The 27687-nt window shown below is 36.7% G+C and overlaps 1 non-coding gene and 1 pseudogene across 1 annotated transcript; one reads left to right on the top strand and one right to left on the bottom strand.

Annotated features, from left to right (window-relative positions):
* LOC112805726 (protein LATERAL BRANCHING OXIDOREDUCTASE 1-like) overlaps window positions 1-27687 on the bottom strand; it is a 55858-nt pseudogene that overhangs the window by 16838 nt on the left and 11333 nt on the right.
* Window positions 11003-11106, top strand: LOC112700016 (small nucleolar RNA R71). Its single transcript, XR_003152942.1, has one exon. It is a non-coding gene; the product is annotated as a small nucleolar RNA R71 (small nucleolar RNA).

Raw genomic sequence — 27687 nt, 5'->3', positions numbered from 1 at the left:
ATCAACATACTTTTGATCATTAGTCATATTTTAGTTTTAGAAGTAGTTTCTAGAGAGAGAAGCTCTCTCTTTTCTCTAGAATTAGGATTAGGAATTAGGGTTAGATTAGGATCTCATAGTTCTAGGTTTAATTCAAGTCTCCTTCTACTTCTACCTTTAATTGATGATTGCTACACTTTGGTTCTTCTTTCTATCCCTATCCTCTTGTTGTAATTTCTCTTATTTTGTTTCTAGGTTTTGTAATTGAGATATTTTTGTTCTTTTGTTTTCTTTTAATAATGCAATTTGAGATAATTCATGTGATTGTGATGTTGTTGATTGTTGTTTTGTTAATTCTTTGTAATTGTTAGTTGTTGATTCCTTTTATTCTTACAAATAAACATGCTTTCTTTCATTACCCTCCAAGTGTTTGATGAAATGCTTGAGAGGATGTTAGAGTAGAATTCTAAGTTCTTGGCTTGAGAAGGTAACTTAGGATTTCTTGAGTCACTAGTGTCCAATTGATTGATGGTTGATAGCCATTAACTCTAGCCTTCATTAATCCAATTAGTGGAAAGCTAGGACTTATGGACTAGGATTGATATAACTCACTTGACTTTCCTTTGTTAATTGATTTAAGGATGACTAAGTGGGATTAATCCTTGCAACTACCATACTTGTGGCTAGTGATAATGATGAAGACCCTTGACAACCAAACCTTGCCAAGACCATTTTGTGAATAAAGTTTTCCTACCATTTACTATTCATATTCCTCATCCAAAACCCCAAAATAAACAAGTCCATAACCAATAACAAGAACACTACCTTGCAAGTCCTTTGAGAGACGACCCGAGGTTTAAATACTTCGGTTTATAGATTTTAGGGGTTTGTACTTGTGACAACCAAATTTTTGTATGAAAGGATTATTGTTGGTTTAGAGACTATACTTTACAACGAGATTTCATTAGTGAAATTCTAAACCGTCAAAAATCTATTCATCAGGTACCAAATCTGCTAAAGATGTGTTTCTGGAGGAATTTTAACACTGTTTTAGTGTCATTAGTAGGTGTTACAATAGCTTCCACCCATTTGGATGCATAATCCACTGCCACCAGAATATAAGTGTTTGAGTATGATGGTGGGAAAGGTCCCATGAAGTCAATACCCATACATCAAACAACTCAATCTCCAAGATCCCTTATTGAGGCATGGCATAACTGTGAGGCAGATTACCAGATCTTTGGCAACTGTCACAATTAAGTACAAATACTCGGGAATCTTTATAGAGAGTAGGCCAGTAGAAGCCACATTGGAGGACTCTTGTGGCTGTTCGCTCACTTCCAAAATGTCCTCCATACTGGAATCCATGGCAATGCCATAGAATCTTCTGTGCTTCTTCTTTAGGCACACATCTACGGATTACTTCGTCTGCACATCTCTTAAAGAGATACGGCTCATCCCAAAGATAATACTTTGCATCCGTGATCAGCTTTTTTGATTGCTGCCTACTGTATTCCTTGGGTATGAATCTCACTGCCTTGTAGTTTGCAATGTCTGCAAACCATGGCACTTCCTGGATGGCAAAGAGTTGCTCATCCGGAAAATTTTCAGAGATCTCAGTAAGAGGGATGGACGCCCCTTCTACTGGTTCTATTCGGGACAGGTGGTCTGCTACCTGATTCTCTGTCCCTTTTCTGTCTCTTATTTCTATATCAAACTCTTGCAAAAGCAACACCCATCTTATAAGTCTGGGTTTTGAATCCTACTTTGTGAGTAGATATTTAAGAGCAGCATGATCAGTGTACACAATCACTTTTGATCCTACTAAATAGGATCTGAATTTGTCAATGGCGTAAACCACTGCAAGCAGCTCTTTTTCTGTAGTTGTGTAATTCTTCTGTGCGTTATTTAAAACACGACTGGCATAGTAAATGACGTGCAGAAGCTTGTCATGCCTCTGTCCCAACACTGCACCAATGGCATGGTCACTGGCATCACACATTAGTTCAAATGGCAATGTCCAGTTTGGTGCAGAGATGATTGGTGCTGTGACCAATTTAGCTTTCAGAGTCTCAAATGCCTGCAGACACTCTTTATCAAAGATAAATGGCATATCAGCAGCTAGCAGGTTGCTCAGAGGTTTGGCGATTTTTGAAAAATCCTTTATAAACCTTGGTGCACAAAATTGCAATCACACTTTTGCAATCCCGCACAACTAACCAGCAAGTGCACTGGATCGTCCAAGTAATACCTTACGTGAGTAAGGGTCGATCCCACGGAGATTGTCGGCTTGAAGCAAGCTATGGTTATCTTGTAACTCTTAGTCAGGATATCAATAATTATCAGGGTTGATTGTAAAAAGTAAAAGAACATGAACTAAGTACTTGTTTTGCAGTAATGGAGAACAGGTTGAGGTTTTGGAGATGCTCTATCTTCTGAATCTCTGCTTTCCTACTGTCTTCTTCTTCAAGCACGCAAGACTCCTTCCATGGCAAGCTGTATGTAGGGTTTCACCGTTGTCAATGGCTACCTCCCATCCTCTCAGTGAAAATGTTCAACGCGCTCTGTCACAGCACGGCTAATCATCTGTCGGTTCTTAATCGGGTTGGAATAGAATCCAATGATTCTTTTGCGTCTGTCACTAACGCCCAGCCCTCAGGAGTTTGAAGCTCGTCACAGTCATTCAATCCTTGAATCCTACTCAGAATACCACAGACAAGGTTTAGACCTTCCGGATTCTCTTGAATGCTGCCATCAATTCTAGCTTATACCATGAAGATTCTGATTAAAGAATCTAAGAGATATTCACTCAATCTAAAGTAGAACGGAGGTGGTTGTCAGGCACACGTTCATAAGCAAGAATGATGATGAGTGTCACGGATCATCACATTCATCAAGTTGAAGAACAAATGATATCTTAGAATAGAAGCAAGCATGATTGAATGAAAAACAGTAGTAATTGCATTAATCCATCAAGACACAGCAGAGCTCCTCACCCCCAACCATGGGGTTTAGAGACTCATGCTGTAGAAGATACAATGAGAAACGTGTAAAGTGTCATGAGGCACAGATACAGTATCAAAAGATCCTATTAATAGTGAACTAGTAACCTAGGGTATACAGAAATGAGTAAATGACGTAAAAATCCACTTCCGGGGTCCACTTGGTGTGTGCTTGGGCTGAGCATTGAAGCTTTTATGTGTAGAGACTTTTTCTGGAGTTAAACGCCAGCTTTTATGCCAGTTTGGGCGTTTAACTCCAATTCTTATGCCAGTTCCGGCGTTAAACGCCAAGAATTCTGAAGCTGATTTGAAACGCCAGTTTGGGCCATCAAATCTTGGACAAAGTATGAACTATTATACATTGCTGGAAAGCCCAGGATGTCTACTTTCCAACGCCATTGAGAGCGCGCCAATTAAGCTTCTGTAGCTCCAGAAAATCCACTTCGAGTGCAGGGAGGTCAGAATCCAACAGCATCTGCAGTCCTTTTCAGCCTCTGAATCAGATTTTTGCTCAGGTCCCTCAATTTCAGCCAGCAAATACCTGAAATCACAGAAAAACACACAAACTCATAGTAAAGTCCAGAAAAGTGAATTTTAACTAAAAACTAATAGAAATATAATAAAAACTAACTAAAACATACTAAAAACTTACTAAAAATAATGCCAAAAAGCGTATAAATTATCCGCTCATCAAACCTCCTATAGAATTCTGCATGCCCCAGAAAGCTTCTGATTGCCTTAACATTGGCAGGTGGTGGTAATTTTTCAATTACCTCTACCTTAGCTTGATCCACCTCTATTCCCTTGTTCGAAATTTTGTGCCCAAGGACAATTCCTTCAGTTACCATAAAGTGACACTTCTCCCAGTTTAAAACCAGGTTAGTCTCTTGGAACCTCTTTAGAACAAGTGCTAGATGGTCAAGACAGGAGCTGAATGAGTCTCCAAATACTGAAAAGTCATCCATGAAAACTTCCAAAAATTTTTCCACCATATCAGAGAAAATTGAGAGCATGCACCTCTGAAAGGTTGCAGGTGCATTGCACAGGCCAAATGGCATCCTTCTATATGCAAATACTCCAGATGGACATGTGAATGCTGTTTTCTCTTGATCCTAGGGATCTACTGCAATTTGATTATAACCTGAATATCCATCCAAGAAGCAGTAGTATTCATGACCTGCTAGTCTTTCTAGCATCTGGTCTATGAATGGTAAAGGAAAATGATCCTTTCTGGTGGCTGTATTGAGCCTTCTATAATCAATACACATACGCCACCCTGTAACTGTTCTTGTAGGAATCAGTTCATTTTTTTCATTATGAACCACTGTCATGCCTCCCTTCTTAGGGATGACTTGGACAGGGCTTACCCAGGGGCTGTCAGAAATAGGATAAATAATGCCAGCCTCTAGTAATTTAGTGACCTCCTTCTACACCACTTTCTTCATGGCTGGATTCAGCTGCCTTTGTGGTTGGACCACTAGCTTGGCGTCACCCTCCAATAGGATCTTGTGCATGCATCTGGCTGGGCTAATGCCTTTAAGATCACTGATGGACCACCCAAGAGCTGTCTTGTGTGTCCTTAGCACTTGAATTAGTGCTTCCTCTTCCTGTGGCTCTAAGGTAGAGCTTATGATTACAGGAAAGGTATCATCTTCTCCCAGAAATGCATATTTTAGGGATGGTGGTAATGGTTTGAGCTCGGGTTTGGGAGGTTTCTCCTCTTCCTGAGGGATTTTCAGAGGTTCTATTATTCTCTCTGATTCCTCCAAATCAGGCTGAACATCTTTAAAGATCTCCTCTAGCTCTGATTCGAGACTCTCAGCCATATTGACCTCTCTTACCAGAGAGTCAATGATATCAACACTCATGCAGTCATTTGGGGTGTCTGGATGTTGCATGGCTTTGACAACATTCAACTTGAACTCCTCCTCATTGACTCTCAGGGTTACTTCCCCTTTTTGGACGTCAATGAGGGTTTGGCCAGTTGCTAGGAAAGGTCTTCCTAGAATGAGAGTTGCACTCTTGTGTTCCTCCATTTCCAGCACCACAAAGTCAGTAGGAAAGGCAAATGGCCCAACCTTGACAATCATGTCTTCAATCACGCCTGATGGGTATTTAAGGGAGCCATCAGCAAGTTGAAGACATATCCGGGTTGGTTTGACTTCTTCAGTCAAACCAAGCTTTGTGATAATAGATGCAGGTATTAAGTTGATACTTGCCCCAAGATCACATAGAGCCTGCTTGGTACAAGTACCCTCTAATGTGCATGGTATCATAAAGCTTCCGGGATCCTTAAGCTTCTCAGGTAAGCTTTTTAGGATAACTGCACTGCATTCTTCAGTGAGGTAAACTTTTTCAGTTTCCCTCCAATCCTTCTTATGACTTAAGATCTCTTTCATGAACTTGGCATAAGAGGGTATTTGCTCAAGTGCTTCTGCAAACGAAATCTTTATTTCAAGAGTCCTGAGATAGTCTGCAAAGTGAGCAAATTGCTTATCCTGTTCTGCTTGGTGGAGTTTTTGAGGATAAGGCATTTTGGCCTTGTATTCTTCAACCTTAGTTGCTGCAGGTTTATTACCTGTAGAAGTGGGTTGGGAAGCCTTTTTAGAAGGGTTGTTATCAGCACTTGTCTGTGACTGATCCCCTACTGGCGTTTGAATGCCAGGGGTGGAAGCTGGAGTGGCGTTAGACGCCAACTCCTTATCTGTTACTAGCATCTAAACGCCAGAACTGTGCTCCCCTTGGGCGTTCAACGCTGGATTCATGCTTGTTTTTGGCGTTGAACGCCAGGAATGAGCATGGCTGAGCGTTCAGCGCCAGCCTTATTCCTCTCTGCGCTCTGATTGTCCTCATAGGGATTTTGAGTAGCCATTTGTTCATTTCTTGGCTTCCTGCTGCTTTGAAGTGAGGTATTTAATGTTTTTCCACTTCTTAATTGAACTGCTTGGCATTCTTCTGTTATTTGTTTTGACAGTTGCTTTTCTATTTGCTTTAACTGTACTTCCATATTCCTGTTAGCCATTCTTGTTTCCTGTAGTATTTCCTTGAATTCGGCTAACTGCTGAGTTAGAAAGTCTAATTGCTGATTGAATTCATTAGCCTGATCTACAGGACTGAGTTCAGTAGTTACTGTTTTAGCTTCTTCTTTCATGGAAGATTCACTGCTTAGGTACAGATGCTGATTTCTGGCAACTATATCAATAAGCTCTTGAGCTTCTTCAATTGTTTTTCTCATATGTATAGATCCACCAGCTGAGTGATCTAGAGAAATCTAAGCTTTTTCTGTAAGCCCATAGTAGAAGATGTCTAATTGCACCCACTCTGAAAACATCTCAGAGGGGCATTTTCTTAGCATCTCTCTGTATCTCTCCCAGGCATCATAAAGGGATTCATTATCTCCTTATTTGAAGCCTTGGATGCTTAGCCTTAGCTGTGTCATCCGTTTTGGAGGAAAATAGAGATTCAGGAATTTTTCTGACAGTTGTTTCCATGTCTTTATGCTGTTCTTAGGTTGGTTATTTAACCACCTCTTAGCTTGATCTTTTATAGCAAATGGAAACAGTAGTAATCTGTAGACATCCTAATCTACTTCCTTATCATGCACTGTGTCAGCAATTTGTAAAAATTGTGCCAGAAACTCTGTAGGTTCTTCATATGGAAGACCAGAATACTGGCAGCTTTGCTGCACCATGATAATGAGCTGAGGATTCAACTCAAAGCTACTAACTCCAATGGAGGGTATACAGATACTACTCCCATATGAAGCAGTAGTGGGGTTAGCATATGACCCCAGAGTCCTCCTGGACCGTTCATTTCCACTTAGTTCCATGATGGAGCAAGGGAGATGGTATAGATGTTGATATTGTCTATTTTATTTAATTTATTATATAAAGAAAATTGATTTTCGAAATAATAAAATAAAATAAAATAAAAAATAAAAATAAAAATAAAAATAAATAAAGAAAGAAAATTAAAAATTAAAAATTTGAAAACTTTTATGAAGATTTTCGAAAATTTGAGGAGAGAGAAAGTGGTTAGGATATTTTTGAAAAAGATATTTATATATTTTTTTTTGAATTTTGAATTTTATGATGAAAGAGAAAAACACACAAAAGACACAAGACTTAAAATTTTTAGATCTAATGCTCCTTATTTTCGAAAATTTTGGAGGGAAAACTCCAAGGAACACCAAACTTAAAAATTTTAAGATCAAAATACAAGAAAGACTCAAGAACACCTTGAAGATTCACAAGAACACCAAGAACAAAAGAAAGAACACCAAACTTAAAATTTTTAGAAAACCAAGATAAATTTTCGAAAATTAAAGAAAGATCAACAAGAAAACACCAAACTTAAAGTTTGGCACAAGATTAAATCAAGAAAAATTATTTTTGAAGAAAAGATTTTAAAAAGAAGATACCCAATTGCCAAGAACATAAGCCAACGCTCTAACCAACTGAGCTAAAAATGTAACATATTTTAAAGATGTATTATTTTTATAGATAAGAATAAATTTTTTTGAAAACTAATGTTTTGAAAAAGCACAAGAAAAACAAGAAAAGACACAGAACAAGACAAACCAAAGATCAAACAAGAAAAATTGACAAGAACAATTTGAAGATCAAGGAAGAACAAGAACATGCAATTCGAAAAATTAAAAGACAAGGAAAAACATGCAATTGACACCAAACTTAGAACAAGACACTAAACTGACGAAAATTAGAAATTGATAAAGAAAAATAATATATTTTTGAAAAATTTTTGAAAAGGGAATAAAGGACTCAGAATTTAATGCCTCTATAACAAAAAAAATAAATTATTCCTAATCTAAGCAACAAAATAAACCTTTAGTTGTTCAAACTCGAATAATCCCCGGCAACGCCGCCAAAAACTTGGTGCACGAATTTGCAATCCATACAACTAACCAGCAAGTGCACTGGGTCGTCCAAGTAATACCTTACGTGAGTAAAGGTCGATCCCACGGAGATTATTGGTTTGAAGCAAGCTATGTTTATTTTATTAATCTTAGTCAGGATGCCAATAAGATTATTTGGATTTAATTGTAAGAAGTAAAAGTGTTTGGAATAAGTAATTGTTACTTTATTAATAGAGGATATGTTGGAGTTTTGGAGATGCTTTGTCCTCTGAATTTCTGCAATGTAATATTCAACTCAATTATTTGTAAAGTTCCATCCATGGCAAGCTGTATATAGGGTGTCACCATTGTCAGTGGCTACTTCCCATCCTCTCAGTGAAAATGGTCCAGATGCTCTGTCACAGCACGGCTAATCAGCTGTTGGTTCTCGATCATGTTGGAATGGGATCCATTGATCCTTTTGCGTTTGTCATCACGCCCAGCAATCGCGAGTTTGAAGCGTGTCACAGCCATTCAATCCTTGAATCCTACTCGGAATACCACAGACAAGGTTTAAACTTTCCGGATCCTCAAGAGTGGCCGCCATCAGTTCTAGCTTATACCACGAAGATTCTGATTAAGGAAGCTAAGAGATGCTCATTCAATCTGATGTAGAACGGAGGTGTTTATCAGGCACAAGTTCATGGATTGAGGAAGGTGGTGAGTGTCACGGATCATCACCTCCTTCACAATTAAGCACGAATGAACATTTTAGATAGGAACACACACACGTTTGAATGGAGAAATAGAAACAATTGCATTAATTCATTGAGACGCTGCAGAGCTCCTCACCCCCAACAATGGAGTTTAGAGACTCATGCCGTCCAAGTGTATAAAATTCAGATCTGAAAATGTCATGAGATACAAATTAAGTCTCTAAAAGTTGTTTAAATAGTAAACTAATAACCTAGGTTTACAAAAAATGAGTAAACTATGATAGATAGTGCAGAAATCCATTTTTGGGGCCCACTTGGTGTGTGCTGGGGCTGAGACTTAAGCTTCTCATGTGCCTGGGCTGTTTTGGGCGTTCAACGCCAGGTTGTAACCTATTTCTGGCGTTGAACTCCAACTTGTAACTTGTTTCTGGCGCTGGACGCCAGACTGCAACATGGAACTGGCGTTGAACGCCAGTTTACGTCGTCTATCTTCGTGCAAAGTATGGATTATTATATATTGCTGGAAATCTCTGGATGTCTACTTTCCAACCCAATTGAGAGCGCATCAATTGGACTCCTGTAGCTTCAAAAATTCTATTCCGAGTACAGGGAGGTCAGGATCCAACAGCATCAGCAGTCCTTTTTCAGCCTAACTCAGATTTTTGCTCAGCTCCCTCAATTTCAGCCAGAAAATACCTGAAATCACAGAAAAACACACAAACTCATAGTAAAGTCCAGAAATATGATTTTTTCCTAAAAAATAATAATATTCTACTAAAAACTGATTAAAACATGCTAAAATCTACATGAAATTACCCCCAAAAAGCGTATAAAATATCCGTTCATCACCTCCCAACACCAAACTTAGAGTTTGATGGTGGGGGCTTTGTTTGACTCTGTACTGAGAGAAGTTTTTTATGCTTCCTCTCCATGTTTACAGAAGAACACCCTTGGGTCTTAAACACAAGGTAGTCCCCATTCAATTGAAGGACTAATTCTCCTCTGTTAACATCTATCACAGCTCATGCTGTGGCTAGGAAGGGTCTTCCAAGGATGATGCATTCATCCTCCTCCTTCCTAGTGTCTAAGATTATGAAATCAGCAGGGATGTAAAGGCCTTCAACCTTTACCAACACGTCCTCTACCAATCCATAAGTTTGTCTTACTGACTTGTCTGCCATTTGCAATGAAAATATGGCAGGCTGTACCTCAATGATCCCAGCTTCTCCATTACAGAGAGTGGCATAAGATTTATGCCTGACCCTAGGTCACACAGAGCCTTTTCAAAGGTCATAGTGTCTATGGTACAGGGTATTAAGAATTTACCAGGATCTTGTTTCTTTTGAAGTAAAGTTTACTGAACCCATGTATCTAGTTCATCAATGAGCAAGGGAGGTTCACCTTCCCAAGTCTTATTACCAAACAACTTGGCATTCAGCTTCATGATAGCTCTTAGATATTGAGCAACTTGCTCTCCAGTTACATCTTTATCCCCTTCAGAGGAAGAATAGTCTTCAGAGCTCATGAATGGCAGAAGGAGGTTTAATGGAATCTCTACGGTCTCTATATGAGCCTCAGATTCCTTTGGGTCCTCAATAGGGAACTCCTTCTTGGTTGGGAGACGTCCCATGAGGTCTTCCTCATTGGGATTCACGTCCTCCCCTTCCTCCTTGCATTCGATCATATTGACTATATCAATGGCCTTGCACCCTCTCTTTGGATTCTCTTTTATATTGCTTGGGAGAGTACTAAGAGGAGTTTCATGGACTTTCTTACTCAGCTGGCTCACTTGTGCCTCCAAATTTCTAATGGAGGACCTTGTTTCACTCATGAAGCTTAAAGTGGCCTTAGACAAATCAAAGACTATATTTGCTAAGTTAGAGGTGCTCTACTCAGAATTCTCTGTCTGTTGCTGAGAAGATGATGGAAAAGGCTTGCCATTGCTAAACCAGTTTCTTCCACCATTATTAAAGCCTTGTTGAGGCTTTTGTTGATCCTTTCATGAGAAATTTAGATGATTTTTCCATGAAGAATTATAGGTGTTTCCATAAGGTTCACCCATGTAATTTACCTCTGCCATTGCAGGATTTTCAGGATCATAAGCTTCTTCTTCAGAAGATGCCTCTTTAGTACTGTTGGATGCATTTTGCCATCCATTCAGACTTTGAGAAATCATGTTGACTTGCTGAGTCAACATTTTGTTCTGAGCCAATATGGCATTCAGAGCATCAATTTCAAGAACTCCCTTCCTCTGAGGCATCCCATTATTCACAGAATTCCTCTCAGAAGTGTACATTAATTGGTTATTTGTAACCATTTCAATAAGTTCCTGAGCTTCTGCAGGCATTTTCTTTAGGTGAATGGATCCACCTGCAGAATGATCCAGTGACATCTTAGAGAACTCAGACAGACCATAATAGAATATATCTATCATGGTCCATTCTGAAAACATGTTAGAAGGACACTTTTTGGTCATCTGCTTGTATCTTTCCCAAGCTTCATAGAGGAATTCACCATCTTTTTGCTTGAAGATCTGAACATCCACTCTAAGCTTGCTCAGTTTTTGAGGCGGAAAGAATTTAACCAAGAAGGCCGTGACCAGCTTATCCCAAGAGTCCAGGCTATTCTTAGGTTGTGAGTCTAACCATGTTCTAGCTTTGTCTCTTACAGCAAAAGGGAAAAGCATGAGCCTGTAGACTTCAGGATCTACTCCATTAGTCTTAACAGTCTCACAGATCTGCAAAAACTCAGTTAAAAACTGGTAGGGATCTTCTGATAGAAGTCCATGAAACTTGCAGTTTTGTTGCATTAGAGCAACTAGTTGAGGTTTCAGCTCAAAATTGTTTGCTCCAATGGCAGGAATTGAGATGCTTCTTCCATCAAACTTAGAAGTAGGTGTAGTATAATCATCAAGCATCCTCCTTGCATTATTGTTGTTAGGTTCGGCTGCCATATCCTTTTCTTGTTCAAAATTTTCAGTAAGGTTGTCTCTGGATTGTTGTAATTTAGCTTCTCTTAGTTTCCTTTTCAGAGTCCTTTCAGGTTCAGGATCAGCTTCAACAAGAATGCCTTTTTCCTTGTTCCTGCTCATATGAGAAAGAAGAGAACAAAAAAGGAAGAGGAATCCTCTATGTCACAGTATAGAGATTCCTTTATGTTAGTAGAAGAAAAAAAGGAATAAGAGTGAAGAAGAATGAATAATCCAAACACAAGGGTGAGGATAGGAGCAGAGATTTGAGATGAAGAGAAGTGTTAGTAAATGAATAAATAAATAGAATAAGATGAGAGAGAAGTTTTTGAAAATAAATTTTGAAAAGGAGTTAATGATTTTCGAAAATTAAAGGTGAAATAAAATTAAAATTAAAATTTAAAACAATTAATTAATCAAAAGAATTTTGAAAAGGAAGGAGAAATTTTCGAAAATTAGAGAGGAAAAAGTAGTTAGGTGGTTTTGAAAAAGATAAGAAATAAACAAAAAGTCAATTAGTTAGTTGAAAAAGATTTGAAAATCAAATTTGAAAAGATAAGAAGATAAGAAGATATTTTGAAATCAAATTTTTGAAAAAGATAAAATTTTGAAAAATATATGATAAAAAGATATGGTTGAAAAAGATTTAATTTTTAAAATTAAAATTAATTACTTGACTAACAAGAAACTAAAATATATGATTCTAGAATTTAAAGATTAAACCTTTCTTAACAATAAAGTAACAAACTTCAAATTTTTGAATCAATTACATTACTTGTTAGTTAAGTTTCGAAAATTTGAAATAAAATAAGAAAAAGATTTTGAAAAATTAAATTAAAATTTTTGAAAAATAGTAAGAAAAATGAAAAAGATTTGATTTTTTTGAAAAAGTTTTGAAAAGATAAGGTTTTTAAAAATTGAAAATTTGACTTGACTTACAAGAAATAACTAATTTTAAAATTTTTTTGACTAAGTCAACTCAAATTTTTGAAATTTTGAGAGAAAAAAGGAAAAGATATTTTTTATTTTTAAATTTTTAATGATGAGTGAGAAAAACACAATTATGACTCAAAACATGAAAATTTTGGATCAAAACACATGATGCATGCAAGAACACTATGAATGTCAAGATGAACACCAAGAACACTTTGAAGATCATGATGAACATCAAGAACATATTTTTGAAAAATTTTTGATGCAAAGAAAACATGCAAGACACCAAACTTAGAAATCTTTCAGGTTTAGACACTATGAATGCAAAAATGCACATGAAAAATATCATACAACACAAAACAAGAAAATTTAAAGATCAAACAAGAAGACTTACCAAGAACAACTTGAAGATCATGAAGAACACCATGAATGCATGAATTTTTGAAAAATGCAAGAACAAGATGAATATGCAATTGACACCAAACTTAAAACATGACACAAGACTTAAACAAGAATCACAAAATATTTTTGGTTTTTTTATGATTTTATGAATTTTTTGTATTTTCTTTTATTATTTTCAAAAAATATATAGGAAAAAGAAAATAAGAAATTCAAAATTTTTAAGAAGAATTCCAGGAATCTTTCAATGTTAGCATAAAGCTCCAATCCAAGGGTTGGACATGGCTTAATAGCCAGCCAGCTCTAGGATGGAATTACATGCATTGAGGTGATTAGTTGAAGTCTCATTCCAAAAGGATTTGGATATGGCTTTACAGCCAGCTAGGATTCAACATGCTTCATGAAACTCTAGAATCCATTCTTAAAAATTCTGAAGCCATAAAATAATTTATTTAAAATATTTTTTTTTCAAAAATAGGGATAAATTTATTTGAAAATTTTTTGAAAATAAAACAAAAAGAAAATTACGTAATCTGAGCAACAAGATGAACTGTCAGTTGTCCAAACTCGAACAATCCCCGGCAACGGCGCCAAAAACTTGGTGGGTGAAATTGTGATCTCTAATAATGGCATTCAACTTGGTATACGCGTTTATAACTCAGCACTTTCTTCACAACCTCGCACAATTAACCAGCAAGTGCACTGGGTCATCCAAGTAATAAACCTTACGTGAGTAAGGGTCGATCCCACGGAGATTGTTGGTATGAAGCAAGCTATGGTCATCTTGTAGATCTCAGTTAGACGGATAATAATTGGTTATGGAGTTTTCGAATAATAATAATAAATAAATAGAAAATAAAGATAGAAACACTTATGTAGATCATTGGTGAGAATTTCAGATAGGCGTATGAAGATGCTGTGCTCCTTCTGAATCTCTGTTTTTATTCAATCCTTCTTACTCCTTTTCGTGGCAAGCTGTATGTAGGACATCACCATTGTCAATGGCTACATCCCATCCTCTCAGTGAAAATAGTCCAAATGCTCTGTCACAGCACGGCTAATCATCTGTCGGTTCTCGATCATGTCGGAATAGAATCCCTTGATTCTTTTGCGTTTGTCATCATGCCCAAAAATTGCGAGTTTGAAGCTCGTCACAGTCATTCAATCCCTGAATCCTACTCGGAATACCACAGATAAGGTTTAGACTTTCCAGATTCTCATGAATGCCGCCATCAATTCTAGCTTATACCACGAAGATTCTGATTAAGGAATCCAAGAGATATGCGCCCAGTCTAAGGTAGAACGGAAGTGGTTGTCAGTCACGCGTTCATAGGTGAGAATGATAATGAGTGTCACGGATCATCACCTTCATCATGTTGAAGTGCAATGAATATCTTAGAATAAGAATAAGTTGAATTGAATAGAAAATAGTAGTAATTGCATTGAAACTTGAGGTACAGCAGAGCTCCACACCCTTAATCTATGGTGTGTAGAAACTCCACCGTTGAAAATACATAAGTGATGAAGGTCCAGGCATGGCCGAATGGCCAGCCCCCAAAACATGATCACAGGATCAAAAATACAATCCAGGATCCAGGATGTCTAATACAATAGTAAAATGTCCTATTTATACTAGACTAGCTACTAGGGTTTACAGAAGTAAGTAATTGATGCAGAAATCCACTTTCCGGGCCCACTTGGTGTGTGCTTGGGCTGAGCTTGAGCTTTACACATCCAGAGGCTTCTTTTGGAGTTGAACGCCAAGTTGTAACGTGTTTTTGGCGTTCAACTTTGGTTCGTGACGTGTTTCTGGCGTTTGACTCCAGAATGCAACATGGAACTGGCATTGAGCGCTAGTTTACATTGTCTAATATCAAATAAAGTATGGACTATTATATATTTCTGGAAAGCTCTGGATGTCTACTTTCCAATGCCATTGAGAGCGCACCATTTGGAGTTTTGTAGCTCTAAAAAATTTATTTTGAGTGCAGGGAGGTCAGAATCCAACAGCATTAGCAGTCCTTTGTCAGCCTTCTATCAGAGTTTTGCTCAGGTCCCTCAATTTCAGCCAAAAAATACCTGAAATCACAGAAAAATACACAAACTCATAATAAAGTCCATAAATGTGAATTTAGCATAAAAACTAATGAAAACATCCCTAAAAGTAGCTAGATCCTACTAGAAACTACCTAAAAACAATGCCAAAAAGCGTATAAATTATCCGCTCATCATTTTTCAAATTGGCTTCTGCAATTGTGTTATGTCAAACAGTTTAGGTGTTTCTAAAATTGAATAGTCATATATACATTTTTTTCGGTCCATTTGTGTTTTTGGCGTTCTTGATGTTTGAAAAATACATTGAATCCACTCACTGTGAACCTAGATTCATTCAATACAGCTCAAACAGTTCCAACAATTAAATAAAAAAGAATTAAACAAAAGACTTTTAAATATATACATTAACATTTACAACGAGTCAAAGAAGAAGTGTTTTCTTTTTTACAATTCCTTACAAATTAGTGTTAATTACAATCTCTTACAATGAGTCAAAAATTGAAACTATAACCTATTTACTTTCTATATCCCCATATGAGAATTTACAAAATGGACTTGAGAGGGCAGCGTATGACTTTGGGAGTCTTATTGCTTCAGATGCCTCAATGGCTTTGTTTCTTAATTTATTTATCTTGTTCAAGAGAATGGTTGGACCATATTCCCGCCTAAAAGCATCTATTTCTTCCTACAATTCAAGTAAAAGAAATTACTTAATTTGAACCCAAATGCAATAAGAAATTTTTATTAATTTAGAAATTACTTACCTATTTCCAATTTTTACATTTATATTTCTCTTTTTTTATCTTTGCAGGATCAATGGTTTCTAACCATTTTATCACATATATCCCACAATCATAACTAAAAAACAAATAAGAAAGTAAAATATGATTAATAGGAGAGACACAGAAAAGCACAGTAAAACAAATTAATAATAGTACTATAGAAAATAAAGATTTTTACAATGTTTGTTGACTGCAGATCGTAATATACGGTGCTTTAACGCCATCTCCATCGTCCATGAAAGGTTCTGTCCAGCATAAACCCTCATCTGGGATACTATTAAGCCCTGAAAAGGATACAAAAAGTGAACGAAACCAAGCCCACAATCAGGCACAAGGAGTGATTGATAATGGCTAGAAATAAATATAATTTACAACAAAAATATGTATTATGTAAATAACTTACAACAAATTTGTTTAAAGCTACTCTTGATTCAGGTATATCTTTTTTCTTGACGTGGTCAAGCACATAGAAGGCATTCTTCTTAACATCAGCAATCTGATAAACCACAATTTGATGGTTTATCTTGTATTGAATTTGGTGGATTTTATCAACTTTTTCATATTTAATCACTAAAATAGCATGGTTTTGTAACTCTCCCTAAATTGTGCTTAATGATTAAAAACACACTTTTTAGGCCTTAAATTTGTCAAATTTAATTCACTTTAATTCCATTAGATGTCATGATATGTTTGTTTAGTGATTTCAGGCTTAGGGCGCAAAGATTGGATTGAAGAAGTGAAGAAAAAGCATGCAAAGTGGAGAATTCATGAAGAAATAAGGATTTGGTGAATTCATGGCGACGCGTACGCGTGAGAGAGGAACTTGCTTGGCCATGCGTACGCACGACCCATGCGTACGGGTGACACTTGTCACGTGACCTCATTAAAGAAAATACATTGGGGGCAATTTCTAAGCTCATCCATACTCAAATCCAACTCATTTATGAAGTATTTGAGGCCAAATTCAAGAAGGAACAACGGGGGTGCAATTAGAGTAGTTTAGAAACATGCTTTAGGTTATATTCTAGAGAGAGAAGCTCTCTGTTCTCTCTAGAATTAGGATAGAATTAGAGTAGATTTCTCTTAGGCTTAGATTTTAATTGTTGCTTTGATTTAGTCTCCTTGCAATTTATTGTTACTACATTTTTGCTTCTTAGTTTTATTGTTCTTTCCTTTATTTTGTCTCTTTTATGTTTATGAACTCTTTGTAGTTTTGACTTCCATTAATGCAATTTATGTTTTCATCTTTCTTATTGTTTGATTGAGTTGTTAGTTATTAATTTCTTGCAATTGATAGTTGTTAAATTTTATATTTCTTGCTAATTTGCTATGCTTTCCTTTTATGCCTTCCAAGTGTTTGATAAAATACTTGGTTGGATTTTAGAGTAGATTTTTATACTCTTGACTTGTGTTTGAGGACTTAGGTTCCTTGATATCATTGATGTCTAGTTTGATTGGTAATATAGGGTTGTTAGTTGATTTTAGGATCAATTATGTCCATTTGACTTCATCCTCCATATTAGAAGAAAACTAGGTGGAATTAACCCTTTGTAATTACCATGTTATGGTCAATGATACAAGATAGAATCCCTTGACTCTGAATCCTTTCCATGAGTATCTTTTAGAATTTATAGTTTCTTTCTTTGATTTATACTTTCTTGTCTATCAAACCCAAAAACCCCAAAATATACACCATAACCAATAATATGCACACTTCTCTGTAATTTCTTTGAGAGACGACCCGATGTTTAAATACTCTTAGTTTTTATTAGGTTTGACTTAAGTGACAAACAAAATTAAACTTTGATTGAGGGTTGTCTATCGGTTTGGATCTATACTTCGACGAGATTATTTTTGTGAAAATTCTAACTGATGATTTCTCTTTATCAAGTTTTTGGCGCCGTTGCCGGAGAATTGCAAATGTGTGCTTGTAATTGGTTATTGTATATATGCTAATATTGTGAATAGCTTAATTTTTTATTTATTTGCTAGTTTTTGCTAGTTTTAGGAGTTTGTTCTCTTTATTTCTCATTATCTTTTGTTTTGATTTTTTCTTGCTACTATGAATTCTCACCATTTTGCTATGAGTTTGGTTCTAACTATGTTGTAAGAAATGGAAATTACAATGAGGATATGCATCAAGGATAGAAGAATCAAAGGTAAGGGGAGCCTCAAGCATATGATCAATCTTCATGGCAATAACCCCCTCCAATGTACTATGAGCAAGAACTATACCATGATGCATACCAATCCAATGGATATGGTGGACCTCCTTGTGGTTATCAACCACAACCACCATATGCCTATGAACCCCTCCTCAATATAGCCCTCAACCACCATACTCACAAGCTTCATAGCACCAAATACCACCATATGATCTAACCCATATCCACCATGCCAACAACCATATGAGGCATATAAACCATACATAGAACCACAATAATTCCAATACAAGTACTCCCAAAAGCCACCTCCATATACACCACCTACATGCCCTTACTAAGATACAATACTTTCCTATTATGAACTCTTTCTCCCAAACAATGAACTCTCCTATCAACCCCAAACCCTAATGGATAACACCCTCATTTCATATCTCAAAGAGTTAAGGGAATGTCGCACCATTGTTCAAGAATGACTTGAAGCTCTAAGGAGGTAAGATGAATTCATGGCCACCTCGACCGAGGTAGTAACCAATTTAGTCTCTCAACACTTAGATACTCAAAGCACTCCCATGGCCATATGTGGAGAATCAAATGAAGAGTGGAGTATGAAAGAAAGATTAGAAACTCCGGTGGAGAATGAGGAATGGAACTTTGTATTGGAACAAGTGGATGAAGCCAAAATAGTTGAAGAGGAAGAAGTGGTTGAAGAGGTTGATCAAGAGATGGATTCAATTATTGATGAATTTTTATTTACACTAACTAATCAAATAGATGATTTCGTTGAATTCTCTCCCATTGGACATGAACTAGAGGTTAAAAAAGAACGTGCACAACCTCTAAGTCCCTTGGTAAGCAATGAGGAAGAGATTGAATTGGAAAAAAATGCTAAGAGATGTAGGTAAATCAAGAAGAGCACAAGAAAGTGGAGCTTGCAAGATAATTGGAAACACCTCTCCCTAAGCCATCACCACCCATTTTTTTATTCAAGTGGGTAAATCTCTTATCCTTAAGCTTTACTTTCCCACTTGAATATGGTTTGCTTGAGACGGATGGTCAACTTAGAGCTCTTTGTAGCTTTAAGAGTAAAAGAGAGATGATAAGTGATTAGAATTGCCATTCAAGGTTCATTGTGGTTGCATGTTCAAAGTCTAATTGCAAGGGATGGTGTAGTGCTAAATTAGAAGGATCTAGAAAGTTGTTTGAATGCTTGAGTGAGAATTCGGATTGCTTGCCATCCGAGTGGAATAATGATGATCAACTTGAATACGAGTGTAGAAACAATATTTGGGATTCTGGTATACATTATGTGGATCAATTTTCAAAGTCCTTAGCTTGTATGGAACTTCATCAAAGCTTGGAGCTATTAATTTTGAACTTTGGAGCTTATTGGAAGTCCAAGCATTGGTAGGAGTTTAAGAAAGAGTACAAGCATAAGCCACCATGACAAGGAGCTCACCGAATGCTTAAGGACTTTAAATAAAAGTGCTAGGTGGGAGACACCCTAACATGGTAACCTCTTTTCATTCTCTTGTATATATAGTTCATGATTGAAAATTGAGTTGTCATTGTTAGGTATTTTTTTCCTTTTATATCACTCCTAGATATATTGCTTGGGTTGCTAGTTTGTTTGTTAGATTTATGTTTTGAGTTAGGTTAGTTGTCTTGAATTTCATCATTGTTTGAATTGATAAGGATTTTGTTATATTTGAATTTTGGTTGGTGTTAGACATGTAAGTAGTGGGAGTGCCCTGTTTCTATTCTATGTTTCAAAAAAAAGCCTATCACACGTACGCCTACCCACAGTACGCGTGACACCCCCATTTCTAGAAAAAAATGAGCCTGCCAGGATCGTGCATGGACTGTGCCATCGCACGGTCCTGATAGAGAGTTGTGCATGTAGTGTGTGAGAACTGTGTGTCTAGCACAATTTTTTCCCACGTGTACGCGTGACCTACGCGTACGCGTCACCCCCTATTTTCTCTTCTCACGCCTACGCGTGCCAGATGTGTACGCGTCGCTTTCTATTTCTCCTTGTCTCGCGTACGCGTGACCCCCTGTGAAACTCTTCTTTTATTCTCTTCTCTCCATTTCTTTTCTTCTTCTCTCTTCTCCTCTCTTCTTCCCCTCTCCAACTATCATCTACCACCACCATTTACCATCGACCATCATCTCAATTAGTTAGCTAGTTAATTAGTTAGTTAGCTTAATTTTTGTTTTAATTGATAAGTGTTGGATTATTGAATTGATTTGCTGATTGTGCTAAGATATTGCTGCTGATTATTGATAGGATGCTATTTTGACATCATTGTTGTTAATAGTCATTGTTGGATTTATTTATTGAGGTTATAATTTGTTACTTGATATTGAGTTTTGCATGCTTATTATTTATGCATACCAAGTACTTATGACATTGCCTTCAAGAATATTTTTTGGATTTCTAAATTGCATGTTGTAGCTAGCCACCATGTAATTTGAATTCACTATCTATTGTTAAGCAATTGTATGTAGTTGATGCATTTTTTGTTAGGTGATACTTGTTTATGATTGAATTTTTATTTACATCACCTAGTTCATGCATTGAGATTGAGAAATTGTGAAATTGGAGTGTAAGCTTACCTAGTGACATCTTTTTGAGCTTTCTAAGCTTTGTGGACCATGCTTGCTATGTGATAGATTTCAACTTCTATCCCTATTTTCCTAAGTTGCATAGCAACCATACTTCCCACTTCATGTCAATTAGGTGATGCAAACATACTTCAATATGTGTCATTGTTTGATGTGTGAGTTCTATATTTTATTTGTTTCATTGAATTCTCTTGCATCAACCAATGTCCAGTCAATATCCATTTCATAATGTTTGAATGCTTTTATGCTTCTTTATTACTTGTTTGTTTATCTTAACCTACAAGTCCTTTAAAGCATCTTGAGCATACTAGAATGCGTGAAGTGCTTGCTTCTTTTATGTAGTTGTGACACACTTGTTTCCTTCATGTTACACACTAATTCACTCACTTTATTTTAGTGATTATCACCTCATTCCAACAATTTATACTCCCTTGCCTTTGCATTTACTCGTCTTACTATCCTATTTTCTGTTTTTCAGGATGATTCACCATAAGCAACAAGGGAAGTGGAAGAAAGAACATGCAGTAGCCAGTTGACCCACCAGCTGAAGGTGGCAATTCATGAAGTCGCCGTACCCCTTGTTCATCTTTGAATACACCGAGGACGGTGCAAACTTTTAAGTATGGGGAGGTAGTTCGACCAATCGACCGATTTTTGGGTGATAATTTTCTAATCACAACACTTTCATATTTTATTTTATTTTATTACTAAGAATTTTAGAATTTTTAGTTACATTTTCTTGGTTTGCATATATATAATAAGCTTAGTTAAAATAATGAATTTTTTCAAGAAGAACATTCTTAATAGGGCATTGACATCCCAATTGATTTGAGTTAAAAAAATTGTCATTGGACTTGCTTGAATTATATATTGTTGAACATATTTTTGAGCTAAGAACACATAAGGTTGTGAGTTTTTGAGCTTAATTGTGTGGTTACATCATATAACCATTATTTTCATTCTTGTGTGTAATATTCTCTTTCTATGATTGTAATCTTTGATTTGTTTGATTCTTTATGTCCATTATTTTGTGTATGAATGCATCTATGTGATTGAGGCTTTCATTTAATTTAGCTCACTTACCTAAATAGCCTTACCCTTTTATCCACCGTTGTTAACCAATATTGAGCCTATTTAATCCATTTGTTCTTAATTTTAGCACATCACTATCTCTAAGTAAAAAACAATAAATGTTCCTTATTTGGAGCTTTGATTAGCTTCGGCTAGTGAGGGTGTGTATTATTTAAGTGTGGGGAAGTTTGAAAATATTAGTTGAGATAAAAGTGTATTTTTGTATTTTTGTTGAAGATCCTGGAAATTAGATGCATACTCATGCATTAAATGTTTAGATCATATGAATTGATACACTTGTATATATTTTATTTTGAAAAAAAAAAGTAATAAAAAGGGGACAAAATGGCCCAAAGTAAAGTAATAATAACAATGAGGTAATGCTCAAAATGGTCCCTGAAATTTTCAACTCGCTTCAGATTAGTCCCCCAATTTTTAAAATGACTAAATAAATCCCTCATCTTCAGAATCGTGAATCCCCGTTAGTCCAAAAGTTACCAGACGTTTTAACGGTGCTGATTTGTATAGTTAAGTGTCAAATTGGCAGTTTGATGCAGGCTAATGTGGACATATAATGATTTCAACTCAAATTGGTCCCTAAAATTTAGTTAAAATACCCAAATTGATCCATTCCCAGTTATGAAATCCTAACCCCCAAATCTTCATCTTCATCATATATTCTTCTTCCTCTCATCTCCTCTTCTCTGTTGTTCATAGTATCCTCTCAAATTTTATTCGTGGCTCAAAAGTCTAATTGCAAGTTGTTAGTTCAAAAAATATTCTGTCATCAGAATCCAATTCTATATCAATGGTTAAGAAATTATCAAAAAAGTTCAAGGCTTCCAAGCCTGGTACATGAGAGAATAACAATGAAAAAGATAACTGAGCAAGGAGCATAATGTGCTCAACAAATTTCTACAATACAGAAAAATATAATTGCTATGCATCATGGAAAGATCTTAAGATACTTTCTTCACTTGCTAATGAAAAATGGGTGTGATGTAATAATTGCTACATCTAATCATAACAAAATGGTTCCACTACCATTTTTGTTCTTCACTTTGTTTGTTCCCTATACAAGTTCAAACATGAAAAGTGATTAGACTGAGATGATTGACATAATCCTAAATGATGATATTCACATTAAATGTATACCATATAGCTAACAAATGTCTCCTTTATTTGTTAAACATTGATCTAACTTACATCTTAGTTTATGCTACCACACTCCTCATATAGAATTGACTGCTGACAAATACTATCTTTTAAGTTCCATTTAACAATTTGCATAAAAAAGTTTAAGATAGAATTAAAAAAAATTGTTAGCCTCCTCCAACAACAGAATTTGCCTAAATGTACAACATATTTATCCTCCCAAATTCAAGCTTTATACTTCAGTTGAAGGACATTTCTTCCCACCAAAATTTCTTTTCTTTTCCTCTCCTACAACTCTACCAGTGACCAATTACAATATTAACCACATCAAAGAAGTCCAAACCTCAGCCAATACTAAAGTGAGCATACCTTTTTGCATCACCTTTTCAAACTATTTATATCTATTAAGTGTCGCATGATTGGGTCAACAAATGGCTCCAACAGATAGAACTTAGAAAAGACCCCCTTACTCAAGCTCCAAGTATTTATCAAAACAGAGATTCTACACTAGAGACTAACCAATGTTGGTGCAAATTGCTTGTAAGAGAGGTCAATTCACACAAACAACCATGATTTAATCAAACAGATTAGTTTGCAAAAGCTTGCAAAATCAAAGACCTTCTCCAGATATGTTTTGGCATTGGTATCTAAATCGAAAACATTGAATTGTAACAAAGGTAAAGACATTCTAATTACCTATTAAATCCACTATTTTTAGCAATACACAAACATCAGAATCATCCAACTAACACTAACACAGTGCAAAAAAAAAATAAAAAATAATAAACATAAACCCTTATCTTTTACCATGGCCAATGTTTGACAGAAATAAAGAGCTTCACTTGTCAAATGAGGGGATAATAGACGAGCCCCAGCGAGCAACGATGACGCTGACTTGAGGAAGAAAAAGAGGCGATGATAGCTGGTGCACGAAATTGTGATCATCAATGGCGCCATCAACATGGTACGCTCAATTGCAATCTCAACTCTTTATCACAACTTTGCACAACTAACCAGCAAGTGCACTGGGTCGTCCAAGTAATAAACCTTACGCGAGTAAGGGTCGATCCCACGGAGATTGTTGGTATGAAGCAAGCTATGGTCATCTTGTAAATCTCAGTCAGGCAGATTCAAATGGTTATGAATGATTTATGAATAAAGCATAAAATAAAGATAGAGATACTTATGTAATTCATTGGTGAGAATTTCAGATAAACGTATGGAGATGCTTTGTCCCTTCCGTCTCTCTGCTTTCCTACTGTCTTCATCCAATCCTTCTTACTCCTTTCCATGGCAAGCTGTATGTTGGGCATCACCGTTGTCAATGGCTACAGTCCTGTCCTCTCAGTGAAAATGTTCAACGCACTCTGTCACAGCACGGCTATTCATCTGTCGGTTCTCGATCATGTCGGAATAGAATCCAGTGATTCTTTTGCGTCTGTCACTAACACCCCACAATCGCGAGTTTGAAGCTCGTCACAGTCATTCAATCCTTGAATCCTACTCAGAATACCACAGACAAGGTTTAGACCTTCCGGATTCTCAAGAATGCCGCCATCAATTCTAGCTTATATCACGAAGATTCTGATTAAGGAATCCAAGAGATACACATTCAATCCTTGTTTGCATGTAGAATGGAAGTGGTTGTCAGGCACATGTTCATAAGTGAGAATGATGATGAGTGTCACATAATCATCACATTCATCAAGTTCTTGAGTGCGAATGAATATCTTGGAACAAGAATAAGCTGAATTGAATAGAAGAACAATAGTAATTGCATTAATACTCGAGGTACAGCAGAGCTCCACACCTTAATCTATGGTGTGTAGAAACTCTACCGTTGAAAATACATAAGAACAAGGTCTAGGCATGGCTGTGAGGCCAGCCCCATGATCTAAGATAGCATAAGACTACTCGAAGATAGCTACCCCAGTGAAAATACAATAGCAAAAGGTCCTATTTATAGAGAACTAGTAGCTTAGGGTTTACAAAAATGAGTAAATGACGTAAAAATCCACTTCCGGGCCCACTTGGTGTGTGCTTGGGCTGAGCATTGAAGCTTTCATGTGTAGAGACTTCCCTTGGAGTTAAACGCCAGCTTTTGTACCAGTTTGGGCGTTTAACTCCCACTTCTGTGCCAGTTCCGGTGTTAAACGCCGGGCAGTCTTGAGCTGATTTAGAATGCCGATTTGGGCCATCAAATCTTGGGCAAAGTATGGACTATTATATATTGATGGAAAGCCCAGGATGTATAGTTTCCAAAAAAATTGAAATCGCGCCAATTGAGATTCTATAGCTCCAGAAAATCCACTTCGAGTGCAGGGAGGTCAGAATCCAACAGCTTCTGCAGTCCTTTTCAGCCTCTGAATCAGATTTTTGCTCAGGTCCCTCAATTTCAGCCAGAAAATACCTGAAATCACAGAAAAACACACAAACTCATAGTAAAGTCCAGAAAAGTGAATTTTAAATAAAAACTAATGAAAACATCCCTAAAAGTAGCTAGATCCTACTAAAAACTACCTAAAAACAATGCCAAAAAGCGTATAAATTATCCGCTCATCACAACACCAAACTTAAATTGTTGCTTGTCCCCAAGAAACTGAAAATCAAATAGGATAAAAAGAAGAGAATATACTATAAATCTCAAAATATCAATGAATATTAGTTCTAATTAGATGAGCGGGACTTGTAGCTTTTTGCTTCTGAACAGTTTTGGCATCTCACTTTTTCCTTTGAAGTTCAGAATGATTGGCATCTATAGGAACTCAGAATTTTAGATAATGTTATTGATTCTCCTAGTTAGGTATGTTGATTCTTGAACACAGCTACTTTTATGAGTCTTGGCCGTGGCCCTAAGCACTTTGTTTTCTAGTATTACCACCGGATACATAAATGCCACAGACACATGACTGGGTGAACCTTTTTAGATTGTGACTCAGCTTTGCTAAAGTTCCCAGTTAGAGGTGTCCAGAGCTCTTAAGCACACTCCTTTTTTCCTTTGGATCATGACTTTAACCACTCAGTCTCAAGCTTTTCACTTGGATCTGCATGCCACAAGCACATGGTTAGGTACAACTTGATTTAGCCGCTTAGGCCTGGATTTTACTTCTTTGGGCCCTCCTATCCATTAATGCTCAAAGCCTTGGATCCTTTTTACCCTTGCCATTTGGTTTTAAGGGCTATTGGCTTTTTCTGCTTGCTTTTTCTTTTTCTTTTATTTTTTTCACAAGCTTTTGTTATTCACTGTTTTTTCTTGCTTCAAGAATCAATTTTATGATTTTTCAGATCATCAATAACATTTTTCTTTTTCATCATTCTTTCAAGAGCCAACAATTTTAACATTCATAAACAACAAGATAAAAAATATGCACTGTTCAAGCATTCATTCAGAGAACAAAAAGTATTGTCACCACATCAATATAATTAAACTAATTTCAAGGATGAATTCGAAACTCATGTACTTCTTATTCTTTTGGATTAGAAACAATTTTTCATTTAAGAGAGGTGAAGGATTCATGGAATTATTCATAGCCTTAAGACATAGTTACTAAACACTAATGATCATGTAATAAAGACTCAAAACATAAACAAATATGAAACTTAAAACCGAAAAATAGAGAAATAGGAATAAGGAATGAGTCCACCTTAGTGATGGTGGCGTCTTCTTCTTGAAGGACCAATGATGTCCTTGAGCTCCTCTATGTCTTTTCCTTGCCTTTGTTGCTCCTCCCTCATAGCTCTTTGATCTTCTCTAATCTCATGGAGAATGATGGAGTGCTCTTGGTGCTCCACCCTTAATTGGTCCATGTTATAACTCAAGTCTTCTAGATAAGTGTTGAGTTGTTCCCAATAGTTGTTTGGAGGAAAATGCATCCCTTGAGGCATCTCAGGGATTTCTTGATGGTGAGCTTCCTCATGCGTCTCTTGAGATCCATGAGTAAGCTCTCTTGTTTGCTCCATCCTCTTCTTAGTGATAGGCTTGTCCTCTTCAATGAGGATGTCTCCTTCTATGATAACTCCAACTGAGTAGCATAGATAGCAAATGAGATTAGGAAAAGCTAGCCTTGCCAAGGTAGAAGGCTTTTCGGCTATTTTGTAGAATTCAAGAGAGATGACTTCATGAACTTCTACTTCCTCTCCAATAATGATGCTATGGATCATGATGGCCCGATCCACAGTAACTTTGGATCGGTTGCTAGTGGAGATGATGGAGTGTTGGATGAATTCCAACCATCCTCTAGCCACAGGCTTAAGGTCCAGTCTTCTCAATTGAACCGGCTTGCCTTTAGAGTCTCTTTTCCATTGAGATCCTTCAACACATATGTCCATAAGGACTTGGTCCAACCTTTGATCAAAGTTGACCCTTCTAGTGTAGGGGCGTGCATCTTCTTGCATCATAGGCAAGTTGAATGCCAATCTTACATTTTCTGGACTGAAATCTAAGTATTTCCCCCGAACCATTATAAGATAATTCTTTGGATTCGGGTTCATACTTTGATCATGGTTCCTAGTGATCCATGTATTGGCATAGAACTCTTGAACCATTAAGATTCTAACTTGTTGAATGGGGTTGGTCAGAACTTCCCAACCTCTTCTTTGGATCTCATGTCGGATCTTCGGATACTCATTTTTCTTGAGCATGAAAGGGACCTCAGGGATCACCTTCTTCTTGGCCACAACTTCATAGAAGTGGTCTTGATGGACCTTTGAGATGAATCTCTCCATCTCCCATGACTCGGAGGTGGAAGCTTTTGTCTTCCCTTTCCTCTTTCTAGAGGTTTCTCCGGCCTTAGGTGCCATAAGTGGTTATGGAAAAATAAAAAAAAGCTATGCTTTTACCAAACTAAACTTAGAATATTGCTCACCCTCAAGCAAAAGAAGAAAGAATAGAAGAAGAAGAAGAAAATATGGAGGAGAGGGGAGAGATGTGTATTCGGCCAAGGGGGAGAAGAGAGGGTTGTGTTGTGTGAGAATGAAGAAGG

Source organism: Arachis hypogaea, chromosome 6 (assembly GCF_003086295.3).
Source record: "Arachis hypogaea cultivar Tifrunner chromosome 6, arahy.Tifrunner.gnm2.J5K5, whole genome shotgun sequence".
NCBI classification, from domain to species: Eukaryota; Viridiplantae; Streptophyta; class Magnoliopsida; order Fabales; family Fabaceae; genus Arachis; species Arachis hypogaea.
This window is presented reverse-complemented; position numbering and strand designations above follow the sequence as displayed.